Below are 19,584 nucleotides of genomic sequence, written 5' to 3' on the forward strand. Positions count from 1 at the left end.
ACGGCAGGGAGGTGATGTTAGGCCTTTTCCATTTGACTGCCCAGTTGTTAAGATTTTCTACCAAAATAAATATTCGCAGCCCCACGAGCAGCAGAAGGCATGAAATGCGGTCCCACCTGATTCACCACTTGCTTCGTGTTTCCTCTCCCAACGGCTGCAGACTTCACTGAGAATAAGCCAAGAAATACAGGGCATTAAGAACTCAGAGCAAGTATTTAAATATTAGTTCTTCCATGTCTTAGCTCTGTGACCCTGACAGATTACTCAGTCTCTCCATGCTAGGTGCTTCAGTCTTGCCGTTCTAGAATGTAGCCATACTGATGGCATAGGGGTGGTGTAAGGGTCAAGGGTGAAAGATAAAAAATGAAAGTTTGGGGTCCAGGGTTGTGGGACAGTGAGCTCCTGACATCGCCTGTCAGAGTGCCTGTTTTAGCCCCCGCTGCTGTATTTCCCATCCATCCATTTCCTATCCAGTTCTCTGCTCCTGTGACTGCTTGGGAGGCAGCAAATGACCACAGGGAGTTTCTGGCTCCTGGCTCCTGGTTTTGGTCTGGCCCAGACCTGGCTGTTGCAACCAATTGGGGAGTGAACCAGCAGATGGAAGGTTTGTGTGTGTGTCTATGTGTGTGTGTGTCTGCCTTTCAAATAAATAAATCTTAAAATGTGGGCAATGGTGGGCAGAAAAGGTAGCTTCCAAAAGTCTTCCCTTATGAGTTTTAATATACAGCTGTTGAACTATTAAAAATCCATAGCCTTGTGATCAAAGCTCCATTCCTTACCCTGGCCGGGCCTTGGGTCTAATTAGAGGAAATTGGATGAAATTATAATGATGCATAGGCTTTCTCATAGAGCGGCATTTTGAAACTTCTGAGGCTCCCATTGTAACCACTTCCCAAAGATCCCTGTTCTTTGAGAAAATTTCACTGGTGTGGTAGTATATTAGCAGATGTATGTTGAAGACAATATCTTTCTTGTTCTGCATAGCTCCTTCTTTTGCTAATTCTGAGGAATCTGACTCAGGAAGCCTCTGTATTAGATGAAAATGTGGGAAGTTATGAATATATTAGAGGGGGCCGGTGCTGTGGCGTAGTGGGTAAAGCTGACGCCTTCAGTGCCAGCATCCCATATGGGCACCAGTTCTAGTCCCAGCTGCTCCAGTTCCGATCCAGCTCTCTGCTATGGCCTGGAAAAGCAGTGGAAGATGGTCCAAGTGCTTGGGCCCCTGCACCTGTGTGGGAGACCCAGAAGAAGCTCCTGGCTTCGGATCAGCACAGCTCCGGTCGTTGTGGCCATCTGGGGAATGGAGCAGCGGATGGAAGACCTCTCTCTCTCTGCCTCTCTGTGACTCTGCCTTTAGAGTGAATAAATAAATCTCATATATATATATGATGCATATAAATTGCAATTCTAAAAAGATCTGGTCTATTGTGTAACAGAAGGTGACTGTTAGAGGAATCTTTAAAAACTCTTTCTTACTTTTTTATTTGAAAGGCAGAGTTATGGCAGTGGGCAGGGGCTGGAGGGAAATCTTTTATCCGCTGATTCACTTCCCAGATGCCTACAATGACCAGTACTGGACCAGGCCAAAGCCAGGAGCCAGGAGTTGCTTCTGGGTCTCCTACGTGGGTGCAGGGGCCCTGGGCCATCTTCCACTGCTTTCCCTGGCACATAACAGGGAGTTGGATAGGGAGTGAAGCAGCTAGGACTTGAATCGGCACCCATATAGGATACCGGTGCTGTAGATCTCAGCTTAACCCACTGCACCACAGTGCTGGCCCCAAGGGGAGTCTTTTAAATTCACCAGACTTGAGTTTCCTCTGCTTTAAAGGAAGAAAAGGATTGGACTAGCTCTTCTGCCCTGCACTGAAATTTTTGCTCTCAAAAGTCACCGTGTCCAGGTGATCTTTCCTGTTCGATACCAGAGTCCAGTCAGGGAGAGAAGGACTTTGAAGGCTTTGGACTTGAGGGACCTTCACAGAATAAGGAGGCTGTGGAACTCAGATCAGTGCTGAACTATGAAGGGAGGAGAAGTGCTCATAACCAGGTAAAAACTAATGTTTCAGGCCGGCACCGCGGCTCACTAGGCTAATCCTCCGCCTTGCGGCGCCGGCACACCGGGTTCTAGTCCTGATCGGGGCGCCGGATTCTGTCCCGGTTGCCCCTCTTCCAGGCCAGCTCTCTGCTGTGGCCCAGGAAGGCAGTGGAGGATGGCCCAAGTCCTTGGGCCCTGCACCCCATGGGAGACCAGGAGAAGCACCTGGCTCCTGCCATCGGATCAGTGCAGTGCGCCGGCGGCAGCGCGCTGGCTGCGGCGGCCATTGGAGGGTGAACCAACGGCAAAGGAAGACCTTTCTCTCTGTCTCTCTCTCTCACTGTCCACTCTGTCAAAAACAAACCTGTCAAAAACAAACAAACAAACAAAACTAATGTTTCAACGTACGCAACTGATATGCTGATATACACGCGGTATATGTTAAACATGAGAAGTACTCACGTATTTCTTTCTAGTGTATCAACATCATAGACTCTGTACTCACAGATCCCCCTACCACCATCTGCAAAAGAAAAAAGATTTTCTGGCTCTGGCCATGACTGTGGTCTGCAGGGTGACCTTGCAGATGAAGGAACTGGAACCGAAGTTCCCAGGATTCTGGCTGGAAGAAAGAAGTGTGTGGACCTCCTGTCATGTTGTCAAGAAAATTACTCCAGAGAGAACTGTGGCAAGAGCCCTCGTCCCATTTAATCTCAGGCTGTCTCCTCTGCAGTTGTCTCTCATCATCTTCCTTGAGAAATATTTCCCACATCTCCCTAGATTCTCCATCCTCGTATTCCACAGCAATCCATCAGCCCCTCCTGTCAGCTCTAATTTATAATACAGACATATCCCAGACTCCCACTTCTTGCTACCTCCTACAGTAGCAACTAATCCGAGTCATCATAGTTTTTTGCCCAGCCTCCTATAAGCACCTCCTAATTTTCTCTGCTTCTGCTCCTTCGCCATAGATTTCATCCTCAAAACTGGCCCGAAGTAGTCCTTTCTTTTTTTTTTTTTTTTTTTTTTTTATTTTTGACAGGCAGAGTGGACAGTGAGAGAGAGAGACAGAGAGAGAAAGGTCTTCCTTTGCCGTTGGTTCACCCTCCAATGGCCGCCGCTGCAGCCGGCGCACCGCGCTGATCCGATGGCAGGAGCCAGGATCCAGGTGCTTTTCCTGGTCTCCCATGGGGTGCAGGGCCCAAGCACCTGGGCCATCCTCCACTGCACTCCCTGGCCATAGCAGAGAGCTGGCCTGGAAGAGGGGCAACCGGGACAGAATCCGGCGCCCCAACCGGGACTAGAACCCGGTGTGCCGGCGCCGCAAGGTGGAGGATTAGCCTATTGAGCCACGGCGCCGGCTCCTTTTTTTTTTTTTTTAAGATTTATTTATTTTACTTGAAAGTCAGAGTTACACAGAGAAAGAAGCAGAGTCAGAGAGAGAGAGAGGTCTTCTATCCGCTGGTTCACTCCCCAGATGGCCGCAATGGCTGGAGCTGTGCCAATCCAAAGCCAGGAGTCAGGAGCTTCCTCCGGGTCTCCCACGTGGATGCAGGGGCCCAAGCACTTGGGCCATCTTCTACTGCTTTCCCAGGGCATAGCAGAGAGCTGGGTTGGAAGTGGAGCAGCTGGGACTTGAACCAGCGCCCATATGGGATGCCGGCCTTGCAGGCGGTGGCCTTACCCGCTACACCACAGCACTGGCCCCTGAAGTAGTCCTTTCTAAATGTAAATAACATGTTGCTCACTCTCCCTTTCAGAATCGTCCAACTATGTCGTACCATGCATGGAATGCAATCCACACTCTTAACCACTCTTAACTCTTGCCAAATTCTCTTGCCTCTTACTGTATCACGTTAATCCATGCTCATCCCTCTCGAATCATGCCAGCCCTCTCACAGCTCCTCAAAAATGTCAGCAGGGCCGGCGCCATGGCTCACTAGGCTAATCCTCCGCCTTGCGGCGCCGGCACACCAGGTTCTAGTCCTGGTCGGGGTGCCGGATTCTGTCCCGGTTGCCCCTCTTCCAGGCCAGCCCTCTGCTGTGGCCCGGGAGTGCAGTGGAGGATGGCCCAAGTCCTTGGGCCCTGCACCCCATGGGAGACCAGGAGAAGCACCTGGCTCCTGCCTTCGGATCACCACGGTGCGCCGGCCGCAGCGTGCCAGCTGCGGCGGCCATTGGAGGGTGAACCAACGGCAAAGGAAGACCTTTCTCTCTGTCTCTCTCTCTCACTGTCCACTCTGCCTGTCAAAAAAAAAAAAAAAAAAAAAAGGTCAGCAGACCCCTGCTTCAGGACCACTGCAATTGCTGTTTCCCCCGCCTTCAACCCCCTGATCTTCACAGGACTTCTTCTCTTGCCTCATGCAGGCCTGTGCTCAAGTGGAACCTCAGAGAAGACTACCCAGCCATCCTGTCTAATACAAAGGCAGCATCGCCGTAGCAATTCTCCAGCCAGTGACCTGCTTTATTTTCCTTCAGATCTCTTAGCGGATCTCCTGTTCACTGGTGGTTTGTCTAACCTCTAGAACGTGTGGTCTATGAGGGTAGGGACTTGGTCAATCTTATTCAACCAAGTATCCCCAGTCTAAAACATAGTACCTGTCATGTACAAGGTGCCCAATAAATAGTTGCTGCATGGATAAAGAGTCTGACACTTGGAACAGCAGGGGTGACTAGATTTCCCACAGTTAGATTGAGCTCACGAAAATTTCATTCTTTTCAACCTCATGGAGCTTTGTCTCTTAACTTTTAAAAATCGATTTAAAAGGCAGACAGATAGATATAACCTCCACTGATCCATTCCATAAATGACCACAATAGTTAGGGCTGTGCCAGGCTGCAATTGAAGCCAGAAACCACATCCAGGTCCTTCGTGGGTGGTAGGGACCCAATTACTTGAACCATCCTCTGTTGCCTCCCCTGATGTGCGTTAGCAGGAAGCTGGAATGGGAGCAGAGCCAGGCCATTGACCCAGGCGCTCTGATATGAAATGCAGGCATCGCGAGCTGTGTCTTAGACACTGCCCTGCAGAACAGTGGAGCAGTGAGCTTTTTCCTGAGTGGTTAACTGCTCTAAAAAGAACTCTGACTGTTAGAATGGAGCTTCATCCTACGTGCATATAAATACGTGAATGAAACTATGCTCACTCAATGCCAGAGAGAGAGACAGAGAGAACAATGTAAATAATGTGGGTTCCTCTTTTAACCATTTGTGCTCAGTAAGTGTAGGCACCAGACTACGCTTGAGATGAGACAGGTGAATCTGCTTCACTCTCAGTTCCTCTGTGCTTTGCACTGTATGACCAGTGCGCCATGCTAGGTGTTTAAAGATAGTCCGAACGGCACGGCCCGCATGCAAAGCAGCTGGGTAATGAGTTAGAATCCTGGATCTACAACGTTAGCTTGCATAGGGAAGTTACACTTTCAATGCTTCAGCGTCCTCATCTCTGAAACAGGGCTAATAGAGCCTCCTTCGTGGGATTGTTGTAAGAATTAAAGGAGTGGTATAAAGTTCATAGAACGGTAACTGGAACCCAGTAAACCATGTGGGTTTTTTTTGTTTGTTTGTTTGTTTGTTTTTGTTTTTTTTTTAGCAAAACATATTTAACTGTACTTGATTTCACCCTTTCTTGATAACTTTATCTTTTGAGTACTTTGTAAGATATTGCCCTGCTGTGATTGGCACTGGAGGTTTCAATATACTTTTAGACTAGTAATTTTATTTTTAGCACCAGGCACAGTAATTATTGTATAGCTATTCCTACTATAACATTTATTCATAACCATACATTCCATTTAGGCTAAACTAACCCTAACTTTGCAAAAAAAAAGGAACTGTATCTTCAGGGGGCACCATCCTATTAGAGCTGAACAAAAGCTGCTTCTTACTTTTTGGTTCTGTAAGCTTTTCTTGGCCGGCATTTCTATAACATAATATTGTTATTTGGTAGTTGAGTGTCAGCTCTGCAGAAAAATAAATATCAGTGCTTTTCTGAAATCTGCTTACCAAGTCATTTCTGAACCAGTGGGGTTGAGCCACATAACCTCTGGGAGGCTCTTTCTGTTTTCCTACAGTTTTTGTTAAAATGAAAATAGCTTAGAAATGTGAGATTCAGGATTTAGCCATATGATAACTGTGTCTGGTTGCTCTGTGAATCATGGACAACTGAGTTGCTTTAAACTCAGCAATATTATTTAGAAGAGAGTATGTTCATGTTCAGGTTCAACAAGAATAAAATCCATCTGAACTATGGTCAGGCTGTCAGTAGCTTTCTTTCTTTCTTTTCTTTTCTTTTTTTGTTCTTTTCTTTTAGATTTATTTGTTTGAGAGGTAGAATTAGAGACAAAGAGAGGGAGAGACAGAGAGAGAAGTCTTCCAACTGCTGGTTCACTCCCAAGATGGCCACAACAGCCAGAGCTTCTTCCATGTCTCCCACATGGATGCAGAAGCCCAAGGACCTGGGCCATCCTCCACTGCTTTCCCGGAACACAGCAGAGAGCTGGATCAGAAGTGGAGCAACTGGGACTCTAAACAGCGCGCATATGGGATGCCAGCATTGCAGGCAGCAGATTTACCTGCTATGCCACAGCACCAGCCTCTATTCTGGCCATTTTAAAAACTAAACATATGCTTGGTGTTTTAATTCTCAAAGTCATATACTAAATAAAAATTGTGCTTTAAGAACTACCGCATTGAAGTTTATATCTAACGGAAAGTACATGTCAAGACCACCCAAATAGTTCAGTTTCATACTATGCCCTTTACTACAGTTTTTCATCTCTTTATTTCCTGAACTGTTAAGTGTATTGAAAATGTGTATTTACTTAGAAATACAACACATTAAAAAGTCCGCTGCATGGGCAGTGGTTTTTGGCACAGGGGGTTAAACCACCAATTCGAAGGCCCACATCCCATATCAGTCCCACCTCCTCCTCTGCTTTCTGCTAATGCCCATGGGAGGCAACAAAGTCTCTACCACCCACGTGGGAGATGGATGTTGCTGCTGCGGGCATCTGTCTCTCTCTCTCTCCGTCTCGTCATTCTGCCTTTAAATAAATTAAAATGAATTAATAAACATTTTAACTCCTCTATTAACATAACCCATTCCCAATATATTTTATTGCTTTTTAAAATCAAATAGTAAACAATAAATAACAATATAAAAGTCATAAATGCAACTATTAATTTTTGTTCTATTATTGAAAGAAATAACTTAAAACAATCATAATAAGTTGTTTTTCACATCGTGGCCTAAAATGGGATATAAAACTCACCCTATGCTAAGGGCTTGACAAAAAGATTACTTTATGTTTATATATATATATAATATTTTTATTGTACTTATTATAAAGCAATGCATTAGTATCCCAAATTGCGGGTTTTTTTCTTTTCTTTTCTTTCTTTCTTTTTTTTTTTTTTTGACAGGCAGAGTTAGTGAGAGAGAAAAAGACAGAGAGAAAGGTCTTCCTTTTCTGTTGGTTCACCCCCAAAATGGCTGCGCCAATCCGAAGCCAGGAGCCAAGTGCTTCCTCCTGGTCTCCCATGGGGTGCAGGGCCCAAGCACTTGGGCCATCCTCCACTGCCTTCCCAGGCCACAGCAGAGAGCTGGACTGGAAGAGGAGCAACTGGGACAGAATCCAGCGCCCCGACCAGGATTAGAACCCTGGGTGCCGGCGCCACAGGCAGAGGATTAACCAAGTGAGCCGCGGCGCCAGCCAAATTGCTGTTTTCTTCCAATGTGTCTGTCAAGTAGGGACTTTCATGGTAGTTGATAGAAATACGTTTTCTCAAAAAGAATCATATCAGGACTGGAGCTGTGGCATAGTGGGCTAAAGCTTCCACCTGTGGCGCCAGCATCCCATATGGGTGCCAGTTCGAGTCTCAGTTGTTCCTCTTCCAATCCAGCTCTCTGCTATGGCCTAGGAAAGCAGAGGATGGCCCAAATCCTTAGGCCTCTGCACCCACTCAGGAGACCTGGAAGAAGCTCCTGTCCTGGCTTCAGGTCAACCCAGCTCTGGCCTCTGCGGCCATTTGGGAAGTGAACCAGCAGATGGAAGATCTCTACCCCTCTGTCTCTCCCTCTCTCTGTCTGTAACTCTACCTCTCTAAATAAATAAATAAAATATTTTTTTAAAAAAAAGAATCACATCATGACTAGACTTTGAAAATTGCAAGGAAAGTTAGTATTTAAAAAAATCTCCAAGATATGTGCAAGGTGTCTGGCGCATAACAAATCTTTCCAGGCAGACGAATCAATTAATTCACAAGTTTTATTGGGATTCCGCTCCTGGGCGAGGTTCCCCAGTCCCAAGAGAGCAGGGGCCAGGGAAGTCGCGAGCCAGAGTTTGAGAGGGCTCCTTTTATAGATACAGGACGTGGGGGTTAAAGGTTGAGGCGGGTCTGATCCTCATTGGTTGACCTTTAGGCACCCGCGGGGACCTTGACAAGGACTTTTCTTCTTCGCAAGTGCGGGTAGGGACTCTCCATTCCCAGAAGTATAGGCCTTCCCTCCTTGCGGATCCCAAAGCTACCATCCCGACCTTTTGATGATAGGAAAGGGGGCGACGATGAGTCTCTGGCTACTTCCTGCTGACTGGGGGCATCATCTACAGGGGCCCACTGTGGGTATCTTGGGGCTCCGCAGGGAAAGGCACGTATGGATGGAGAAGCATCTGGTTGACCGCTACTCTGGAGGCTTCCTGGATTCGATCTTTCATGAGCCTGAGAGCACAAGGAGCGATCATTACAATTATCCCTACAGTTATTATGGGTCCCAGAGTTGGCAGAACCCAAGGGAGAACAGAGGAAAATAGATCCCATCCTTGTTGTCCCTGGTACTCTTGTCGTTTGGCAATGCATTCCTTAAGTTGTTGTGCTAGGCCTTCCCTCCTTGCGGATTCCAAAACTACCACTATGGAGCAGGCATTTGGGAGAGTGGGTAAGAGACACTGCTTGGGATGTCTGCATTCCATGTTGGTTGCCTGGGTTTGAGTCCTAGCTTTGCTTCTGATTCCAGCTTCCTGCTAACCTTGGGGAGGAAGCTGGTAATGTTTCAAATTCTTGGGTCCCTGCCACCCACATAGGAGACTGTGACTGAGTTCTGGATTCTGCACTTCAGCCTGGCCCAGTCCTGTCTGTTGTAGGCCTCTGGGGAGTGAACCAGCAGATGGAAGATCTCTCTCTCTCTCTCTCATTCTTTCTCTTTCTCTCTCTGCCTTCCAATAAATTACAAAATAAATAATCATTTTTTAAAATCACCAAGCCTTATTAAAACTGTATCAGCACAAGAAACATTAAATGTTTGAGGGTATGTTTACCCTAATTGGAACATTATGCAATGTATACACACACACACACACATATATATATATTTTAAAGGCTTATTTGTTTATTTGAGAGAGTTACAGAGAGAGGGATAGAGAGAGAGAGATCTTCCCTTCTGCTGGTTCACTCCCCACATATCCATAACGGCTGGGGCCAGGCCAGGCCAAAGCCTGGAACCAGGAGCCTGATCTAGGTCTCCCATCTGAGCCATCTTTGCTGCTTTCCCAGGTGCATTAGCAGGGAGCTGGATTGGAAGTGGATCATCTGGGACTTAAACCGGTCCCCATATGGGATGCCGACACTGCAGATGTCAGCTTAATCCGCTGTGCCACAGTGCTGGTCCCTACATGTATCCTGATATCATCACATGGAACCCAACAAACATGTACAATTTTTAATTTTTAATAATACACCGACATATCTAAACAAAAAGCTAAATCAACTAAATAGTGAAGGCTTGTGTAATCATAATGAAATCCATTTAAAGGTATAATTTCATAGGATTATAAAAACGTTTGCACCAAGTTTCTGTTACAGAAAGGAAGTCAACACCACCGTAAGTTTTCTAAAAAAAAAAAAAAAGAACAACTTTTATTTATTTATTTATTGTATTTGAGAGAGACAGAGCGAGATCTCCCATCTGCAGTCCATTCACCAAATGCCTACAACAGCTGAGGCTGGGCTAGGCTGAAGTCAGGAGCCTAGAACTCAGTCTAGGTCTCTCAGTGGGTGACAGGGATTCCACTTCCTGAATCACTACTTGGTGCTGCCAGGGTACACGTCAGCAGGGTGCTGAGACCCGAATCCAAGCATTCTGATAAGGAGCATGGGCATTCCAATGGGGTCTTACTCCTGTGACAAATGCCTGCCTCTAAAAATTATTTTGAACTAGGACTTCACTAAGATAGGCGTTTTAGCATCCAAATAACATACAAAAATGACCCTAGGAAGGCATAGTTCTAAATCTGATATTGGAGCATTAACTATGTCATAACTGAAATCCTTGTTGCTTCAGACAGTGTTAACATATTTATAAAGGAAAGACATTTCTTACCCAATGACTTACTAAAGAGCTAGTTATGGTTTATTAGATAAGTACTCAAATTATTTTACATAATACAATTAGAAAAAACCTTGTCTGTTGGCCATGTTTTATTTTACATTTTTTCTTAGGCCTTCAATTAAAGGGTATCAATCATAGAAAAGAAAGTATAGGGGCCGGCGCTTGGCATAGCAGATACAGCCGCCGCCTGCAGTGCTGGCATCCCATATGAGCGCCAGTTCGAGTCTCAGCTATTCCACTTCCAATATAGCTCTCTACTATAGCCTGGGAAAGCAGTAGGACCTTGGGCCCCTGCACCCACGTGGGAGACCCAGAAGAAGCTCCTGGCTCCTGGCTTCGGATCAGTGCAGCTCCGGCCATTGCAGCCATCTGGGGAGTGAACCAGCAGATGGAAAACCTCTCTCTGCCTCTCCTTCTCTCTCTGTAACTTTTTCAAATAAAATAAATAAATCTTAAAAAAAAAGAAAGTATAACATTTTCAACTAATATTTCAATTACATTTTAGTTATTCAAATTGCATGTAAGTTTTAAAATCTTAAGTTTTCAAAAGTTTATTTTAAAAAAATCACCTGACCTACTTTAACTACCATCTGAACTTAGTACTTGAAAAACTTTATTTTCTTATTCACAGAAGTGGATTAATCTTTTCTCAGGTTCTTATAAAACATGATTCTGATGTATGCAATGAATCTAAATCAGCATTCACAAAGGCTATCTGAATTCTTTCAATACAAGGTAAAACCCGTTGCGCGGGGCTGGTGCCATGGCTCACTTGGTTAATCCTCCGCCTGCGGCGCTGGCATCCCATATGGGCACCGGTTCTAGTCTCTGTTGCTCCTCTTCCAGTTCAGCTCTCTGCTGTGGCCCAGGAGGGCAGTGGAGGATGGCCCAGGTGCTTGGGCCCTGCACCCCGCGGGAGACCAGGAGGAAGCACCTGGCTCCTGGCTTCGGATCAGCGCAGTGCGCCGGCCGCAGCGGCCATTGGAGGGTGAACCAACGGAAAAGGAAGACTTTCTCTCTGTCCCTCTCTCACTATCTATATCTCTACCTGTCAAATAAATTAAAAAAAAAAAAACCTGTTGTGCATAAACAAAATAGAGTTTATAATGGAAATGTCAATGTTGTAAGTATGCTGGCACGAGTGATGATTTTCATTAAACTTCCTATCAAAAAGAACAGATGGCAAACTTTGATAGAGTTTTCAGAAAATTAAAACTATCAGGACTATACATAAGGAATGTATCAAGTATGGGAAAAGCACTAAGCCTGTTAAAAATTATGTAAATAGGATACAGGGTTGGGGGGGGTGGTAGCTCTGTGGTACAGTGGCTTAAGCCATGGCCTGCAGTGCCAGAATCCCAATATGGGTACAGGCTTGTGTCTGGGGCTGCTCTACTTCCAATCCAGCTCCCTGCTAATGTGCCAGGGAAAGCAGCAGAAGACGGCCCAAATACTTGGACCCCTGCATCCACTTGGGAGGCTTAGATGAAGCTCCTGGCTCCTGGCTGCAGCCTGGCCCAGCCCTGGCTATTGCAGCCATCTGGGCAGTGAACCAGCAGGTGGAAGATGTCTCTCGCTTGCTCACGCTCTCTCACTGCCTCTGCCTCTCCATCTCTGTAACTCTCCCTTTCAAATAAATAAGTAAATAAATAACTCTTTAAAAAAAAAAGTAAATGGGACATGAAGGACACATCTTGAAACATAGAGCACAGATCAAGTATTTTTACTTTACACATATATTTAAGTTTATTTTTTAAAAAAGATTTACTTAGTCGAAAGTCAGATACCATTCTAAGAGAATTAAAGTGTGGGCACCAGCGTAACTTCTCTCATCTCTCGTTTTCTCCTCCTAAATTGAACATTTCTCTAAGGTTTCTTTTCTTGACCAGAAGGGACTGCTTCTACATCATATTCTCCAGTGCAAGGTGGCATTTTGCTCTTTCTCTTTCCTGGGGCCATAATGGGCAAATAGTGGCAGAGGAACACAATTTATGGGAGGAATAAAGAAAAGTCTTGCATTCACTGTTTTCTAGATAAGCTTCCTTTTGCAATGGTAAATGGTATCCAGTGTTGCTGATAACTTAAGTTTTTAAAGCTCTCTCTTATCTGTTATCTCACTATGATCATGTTACAGCATGATGGTTAGATTCCCAGGAAACAGATTCTAAGATAGAAATTTGCATGCAAGAAGCTTCTGAGGGCGGTGCTCTCAGGAATGGCATCTGGGAGGGAGGGAAGGAAACAAGACTGGGCAGAGGGAGCGGTTGGACTGGGATGCGGTTATATAAAGGGCTTAGCCAACCTCATAAGGAGCTCTGGGCTGAGATAGCTCTTTGCATTGAGACAGGAGAGCGTGTCCTTCACAGGCCTGCACCGACAGTCCTTGCATGTGGGCTGCTTCCTGGGAGTGGGGGTGTGACCCTGGATCAACAGCCTTCAGCTGCATGAATTCCCTGGCAGGGAGAACTGTTAGCTGACAAAGCCCAGGCAGCTCCAGCGAGGGCTGCACTCCAGAAAGGGGGAGACGGGTGCAGCACCACATCACTCATCTCACCAAAACTGAACTTGCTCCTACCTGTTCTATCACATTTTATGCATGGGGACCTGGGGCTCCGGGAAATTAACTCACTATATCAAGGTCCCAAAGCAAAATAAGTAGTTACATATTTTATTTCATTTGGCCTGCAAAATAATTCTTATCAGGTGTGTCTTACTAACTCCCTTTTTAAGAAAAGGCTTCTGAGATTCGGAAACTTTAAACGACTTCTCCAAGTACTCAAGGCCAGTCCATGGTGGAGCCAGGATCCAGCTCTTCTCGTCCCAGGTCTGTGCTTTCTCTGTCTCATGCACTGGTTGGCTCTTGTCTCCATGGTCTGGAACACAGGAATTTTAGGACTGATAGAGGGCTCAGAAAATAGTCCAACCCCCTCGTCTCTCAGAGAGGTAAGAGTGACTTGGGCAATGGCTCGAGGAAATGAGACTGGTTAATAAACTCCCTGTGCCTCATTATCTTATCAGGTAAAATGGGATGGATTCAAATGAGACAATAGACACAAAATAAACATTTTATTAAAATGGTACAGGATTGTCAGTGTTCAGCCATTTAGATGCTGTGTACTGGATAACAAGAGCAGAGCCAGTCTAGGCTGTGAGAGTGGCACACTCTAATTTTTGGGAGTTCTTGCACAAAAAATGAGTTTATGATTTGACAGATTCTGTTAGTTGAGATTCATGTTCAAGGTGGGTCAAGAAGTGTCCAAGGGGAGGCAGGAGCACTGGAGAGTTTCCTTTCTGGCAGGCTTTGATTAGAAGTTAAATCTTACAAGGCTTCTGCTGTGAATAACACTGATAATCAGGATTCATAATCGCATAACTTCCTATTCTCAGATAAGTAAAACACCACAGCCCAGTCTGCTTTGGTATAAAGGAAACACCAAAGTTCCTTCCTCTGCACTTGGGAACTGTTTGTGACAGTGAAAACAAAAGATCCAAAATATTTTTGTGATTTCCTTTGTCAAGCAGGCCGAGTTCCTAAAACACCATAACCTAACCAAGTTAAGTTATTTTCCTTCCTCACCTACAAACACAGCTTCTTTACTGGGTCTTTAGCACAGAGCTTGAGATGCAAGAGAGTCTGTGGATTGACTGGATGTTTCTCTTTTGAAAAACGTATTTTCCATGCTTTTCACATCACTAAATAGAAAGTTCTAATAATGACATGACAACAATACCACCTTTTTACAGGAGGAATTAGTTATGTTGATGCACCCAAAATTTAAAACGATAATAATCATTTGTTGTTCACAGTTTCTCTGGGTCAGGAATTCTGGAGTAGTTTGCATGGGTTAGGGATCCTCAGTTGTCAGCTAAAACCTTCCGAAAGCCAGAGTGAAGCAGGAGGGGCCCTTCAAGGAGGCTCGCTCCTCTGGCTGGCCAGGTGAGGCTGCTCGTTGGTGGGATGACTTAGTTTCTTTCCACGAGAACCCTGCAGGGCTGCTTGAGTCTCCTCAGAACCTGGCAACTGGCTTCCCGCAGAGTGAGCAATCCAGGGAAGTGGGGTGGAAGCTGCAGTACCAGGGTGCCTAGCCTCAGGAGTCTCCCATTTTTGCCTATTGGTAACTTGGTAACCCAGAGCCCTACTTTCTTGTGGGAGAGACTACATGGAGAATAAATACAAGGAGATGAGGCTCACCGGGGACCATCTTGGAGGAGGAGGAGGGGGAGGAGGCCGATGTGTGAGTTTTAGTCATTTAAATGATCATGAATCAAACATGTGCAGTGAGAGATGTCTGACAGATCCCCCTGCCTTCCCTCAGAGGAAGAGAAATGTCATGATAGCAAGGAAAGATTCAATATGGGAAATCTAAACGCTCCAAAGACTTGTACATAGCACCCAGAGTGTCTATCAAAGAGGGTTGAGCACTTCACCTGGGTACCTCCTACACCCCTTGAAGCTGGGTTAATCAACTCTCAGAATTCCAAGCCATTTGTTTCCAAGTGAGCGTGTGATTGAAAGGTAAGTGGGCATGGCCAGCATTGTGGTGTAACGGGTTAGTCCACCACCTGCAGCACCTGCATACCATATGAAAGCACGTTATAGTCTTGGCTATTCCACTTTTGATCCAGCTCCCTGCTAATGCTCCTGGGAAAGCAGCAGCAGGTGGCCTACATCCTTGGGCCCCTGCCAATCATGTGGCGGACCTGGATGAAGTTCCAGGCGCTTGGGTTTGGCCTGGCCCAGCCCTAGCCACTGTGGACATTTGGGGAGTAAACCAGTGGATGGAAGATTTAAAGGCAGAGTTAAAAAGAGAAATCAAATATTTTTTTTCTTCCCCAGAAACCTTTTATTTAATGAATACAAACTTCACGCATTTCATTAGTACAACTTTAGGAATATAGTGATTCTTCCCACTGCACCTGCCCTCCCACCCACACTACCACCCCTCTTCCTCCTCCCTCTCCTATTCTCATTCTTCAAATCTTTTTTTTTTTTTAAAGATTTATTTATTTACTTGAAAGTCAGAGTTACACAGAAAAAGGAGAGGCAGAGAGAGAGAGAGAGGTCTTCCATCTGCTGGTTCGCTCCCCAGATGGCCGCAACGGCTGGAGCTGTGTCGATCCGAAGCCAGGAGCCAGGTGCTTCTTCCGGGTCTCCCACATGGGTACAGGGGCCCAAGCACTTGAGCCATCTTCTACTGCTTTCCCAGGCCATAGCAAATAGCTGGATCAGAAATGGAGCAGCTGAGGCTCAAACCAGCGCCCATATGGGATGCCGGTGCTGCAGGCAGTGGCTTTTACCCTCTATGCCGGCCCCATTTTTTGTTTGTTTGTTTTTTTAAGAGGTAAGTAGGCACAACCAGAAATGGGAAATATCAGTTGTGGGGTCTACACTCAAGCATTCAGGTATGGAAAAATCTTCTGCTGTCTGATTTCTCAGCTGAGCTAGAACCATCATGCCATGGCATATTTCATGCCAAGGGATTTGAGTGCTGTGAGGTCTATACATTCAAATTATCTGACATTCCAGACTCAAATTCCAACTCTAATCTCCATCTTCTTTAGGATAGCTATCGGGTATCTTAAATATATCATGTCTAAAACAGAACTCTAATTTCTATGCCTCTAATACTCCAAGTATGTACATCTCAATCTTAATAACTGTTACCATCACCTACCAGCCTAGGCCTGACCTTGGCTGTTCTTGGCTGATCTTGGGAGATCTTGCTGTCTCTGTGTCTCTACTTTTTTGCTTTTCAAGTAAAAAAATAAAAAAAGTTGAAAGAAGTTTGGATTCCTCCTTTTCCTCAACCTCTAAGTCTAATTCATCAGCACATTTTATTCATCCTACTTCAAAATCTATCCCAAATCCTTGTACTCTTTATTTCTACCATCTTTACCACCATCATCCAAATTTTAAATCGTTCATCTCTACATGAATAATGCAAGAATCTTCTAACTGGGAACTTCATTTCTACTCTTGTGGTTTTCTCCATCTCAATTTCCATTCAACAGGCATTTTGGTATCCCAGAAAGCCAGCAAATGTCATTGAGCACCTGAGGTGTGAATAACAGTCTTTAACCAAAGAGCCCTAAACAAAATACCATCAACACCTACATCTTTTTTTTTTTTTTAAACCTGTTCCCTCACATGAACTTGGAAATGGGCATCTAGATTGTTTATGTTTAATTAGGATCATAGTGATGCATATCTATGATCTTGGAAAGCTCAAGTAAATTTAATAATAGTTTACATATTATAATTTTTGTTGTCGTATACTTAGCAATGTATGGTGAGAGGACATGCATGGAAATACTTTGCAGGGCATCAACCTATTAGGTCAAAACCATAATCTGCTAAGTATGAAACCCTTGGTGAAGTGAAACATGGAGGTAGAATTGTTCTGTATTGTGTGTGACCATAAAGAAGCCATATAAAAAAATAGATGTAGCTCTTTAGTCCAATATGAATGGGATGTTCTTTCTTTAATTATTTTTAAAGGTTTTAGTTATTTATTCAAGAGGTAGAGTTACAGACAGTGAGTGGAAGAGACAGAGAGAAAGGTCTTCCATCCACTGGTTCACTCCCCAAACAGCCGCAGTGGCTGGAGCTGAGCCAATCTGAAGCTCCTTGTGGGTCTCCCACATGGGTGCAGGGGCCCAAGCACTTGGGCCATCTTCTACTGCTTTCCCAGGCCATAACAGAGAGCTGGATGGGAAGTGAAGCAGCAGGGACTAGAACCAGCGCCCATATGGGATGCCAGCACCACAAGAGGAGGATTATCCTACTGTGCCACAGGGCCAGCCCCAGTGTTTTCCTTTTAAACAGAGCAGAGGTCATATCAATTTGTACGTATTGTATTGGGAGGTACCAAAAGGTTATCTTCACCAAGAAAACCATCATATAGGTTATAAAAAGCTTACTGAGTGTGTCCATGTTACAGAGGAAGTAACATGTACTCACATAGTAATAACCTAAGATCTTGTAGGAAAATACTCATTCCTCAGGTCTTTCTTGTTTCTTTTTTTTTATTTAGAGGTCAAAGAGTTATTAGTGGTTGGATATGTAAATATTATGTATACAGTTAGAAATTTTATTTTTTTTTAAAACTGTTCTTTTTAGGTAGAAAGGTTCTGAAGCTAGGACCAGCTCTTTTGACCATATTAATAATGAAACTTCCCTCAGGTGGAATAAATTTTAAACCAAATTCACACTAAATGATTCATAGGTTTGCTCTTAAGTTTTTCTCTCTGAATTTTGAATTTCTCACCTTGAGTGTCAAGAAAGGTCATTAAAGATGTTACCAAAAACTGGTCCAAATCAGAGAATGATTCACAGTTGCTGAAAATACCTTTTTTCTTCTATTTGATGTTCTAAATTTATCTAACCTAGATAAAAAATTTGTTTACTTTTTACATAACTCTTTTATTTTAACATAATTTGACTATAACACAATTAACAGCAATGATGCTTTTTCTGTTAGTCCTCAAAGCTAAGCCAGCATCAAGAGGGATTCTCTTAGTTTTTTTTTCTTTCTTTCTTTTTTTTTTTAAAGATTTATTTATTTTACTTGAAAGTCAGAGTTACACAGAGAGAGAGAAGGAGATACAGAGAGAGAGAAAAGTCTTCCATCCACTGGTTCATTCCCCAGTTGGCCGCAACAACCAGAACTGTGCTGATCTGAAGTCAGGAGCTTCCTCCAGGTCTTCCCACATGGGTACACGGGCCCGAGGACTAACTATGCTGTGCCACAGTGCCGGCCCCTCTATCCTAGTTTCAAAACACTGTGATCTAGTTTGGAACTATTTCCAGATTTTGACATTAAGAGTGGTGGGGGTGGGGGTGGGAGGAGGAAACTGCCCAATTTGACTTTGGTTTAATCTTAGAGCTTCAAGATTTGGGGACTGGCACTGTGGCATAGCAGGTTAAGCAGCCACCCGCAGCGTTAGCATCTCATACGGACACTGGTTCGAATCCCAGCTGCTCCACTTCCGATCCACCTCCCAGCTACTGTGTCAGGGAAAGTAGCAGAAGATGGCCCAAGTCCTTGGGCCCCTGCCATCCATAAGGAAACCCAGAAGAATCTCCTGGCTCCTGCTTTCAGCCTGGCCCAGCACTGTCGGGACCATTAAGGGAGTAAACCAGAAGATGGAAGATTTCTCTCTGCCTCAGTCTGTCTCTCTTTCTCTCAGCCTTTCAAATAAACAAATAAATCTTTTTTTTTTTTAAGAGCTTTAAGATTGGAGGCTTCATCTAGGAAGAAGGAAGAAAGCCTTTAACTCAAAGAAATATTGTTTCAGCCTTGGCTATTTGGGCATTACTGACCAGTGAAAAGGTAGGAGCCCTGTTTACTGCACTTTGGCATTAGTTGCAATCTTCAGGGGATTGAAAAGAAGGATGAAAGAATGAAAGTGTTAGCTTCCTGCCAGCTCTAGTTGGGCCCCTTTTCCACTGGGTGGTCCATATATCCTAGAAGTTACTGGTTACTCCTGACTTTATCTTCCATCTTGTGGTTCATTCCCTAAATGCCTGCAATAGCCTGGCCAGGGCCAGACTGGAGACAGGAGCCCAGAACTCAATCTGGATCTTCTACATGGTGGCAGGGACCTAAACGCTGCTCCCTCCCGAAAAGTCCACATTAGCAGGAAGCTGGAACTGGAAGCAGAGCTGGGACTCAAACCCAGGCACACCACCCTAGGGTGTGGGCCTCCCAGAAAGCTTCTTACCTGCTGTGCCAAACACTTGCTGTGGGGAACAGCCCGGACTGGACTGAGTTACTGGAATTAAGACTTATTCTATGCATCTGCTCTCCCACAATATGGCGCTGGGAGAGAAGTAAACAGCTTCCGCACAGCTGCCTCCAGTTCAACCAATAAACTGTAGGACTTGCTACTGATTGGAGAGCAGCGTACTCGGCGTGTGGGTAGCAGAGTTGGGATTGGCGGAGGAGGACTATAAAGGAGGAGAGAGACGGCATGCACCAGGAACATCTAAGGGGAACATCTAGCTGAAGGAACACCCGTGCAGCCCCCGAGAAAGCCGGCCGGCGGTGTGCCGCTCCCCTGCGGAAGTGGGGAATGCGGCCAGGGGGAACTGCCCTTCCACGGAGGTGGAAGGGATAGTAGCCAACCCGGGAAGAACCAGCAGCAAACCCGGGGAGGGCCGAGC

The 19,584-nt window shown here is 45.1% G+C and overlaps 1 long non-coding RNA gene across 10 annotated transcripts in view; it reads left to right on the forward strand.

The window, feature by feature from the left end:
- Positions 1-12,694: 12,694 nt before the first annotated feature.
- LOC138845369 (uncharacterized) overlaps positions 12,695-19,584 on the forward strand; it is a 71,774-nt gene continuing 64,884 nt past the window's right edge. For 2 of the 10 annotated variants that reach the window (XR_016221633.1, XR_016221631.1), the window contains exons 1-2: positions 12,695-13,242; positions 18,647-18,751. This is a non-coding gene — a long non-coding RNA (uncharacterized LOC138845369). Of the gene's footprint in view, positions 13,243-18,646; positions 18,752-18,954; positions 19,370-19,584 lie in introns of those variants that run through there. The other 8 variants (XR_016221632.1, XR_016221634.1, XR_016221629.1 and 5 more) reach the window with 6 other exon arrangements.

This window comes from Oryctolagus cuniculus, chromosome 15, assembly GCF_051225735.1.
Source record: "Oryctolagus cuniculus isolate XC-2025 breed Fujian yellow rabbit chromosome 15, ASM5122573v1, whole genome shotgun sequence".
In the NCBI taxonomy this organism is placed as follows: Eukaryota; Metazoa; Chordata; class Mammalia; order Lagomorpha; family Leporidae; genus Oryctolagus; species Oryctolagus cuniculus.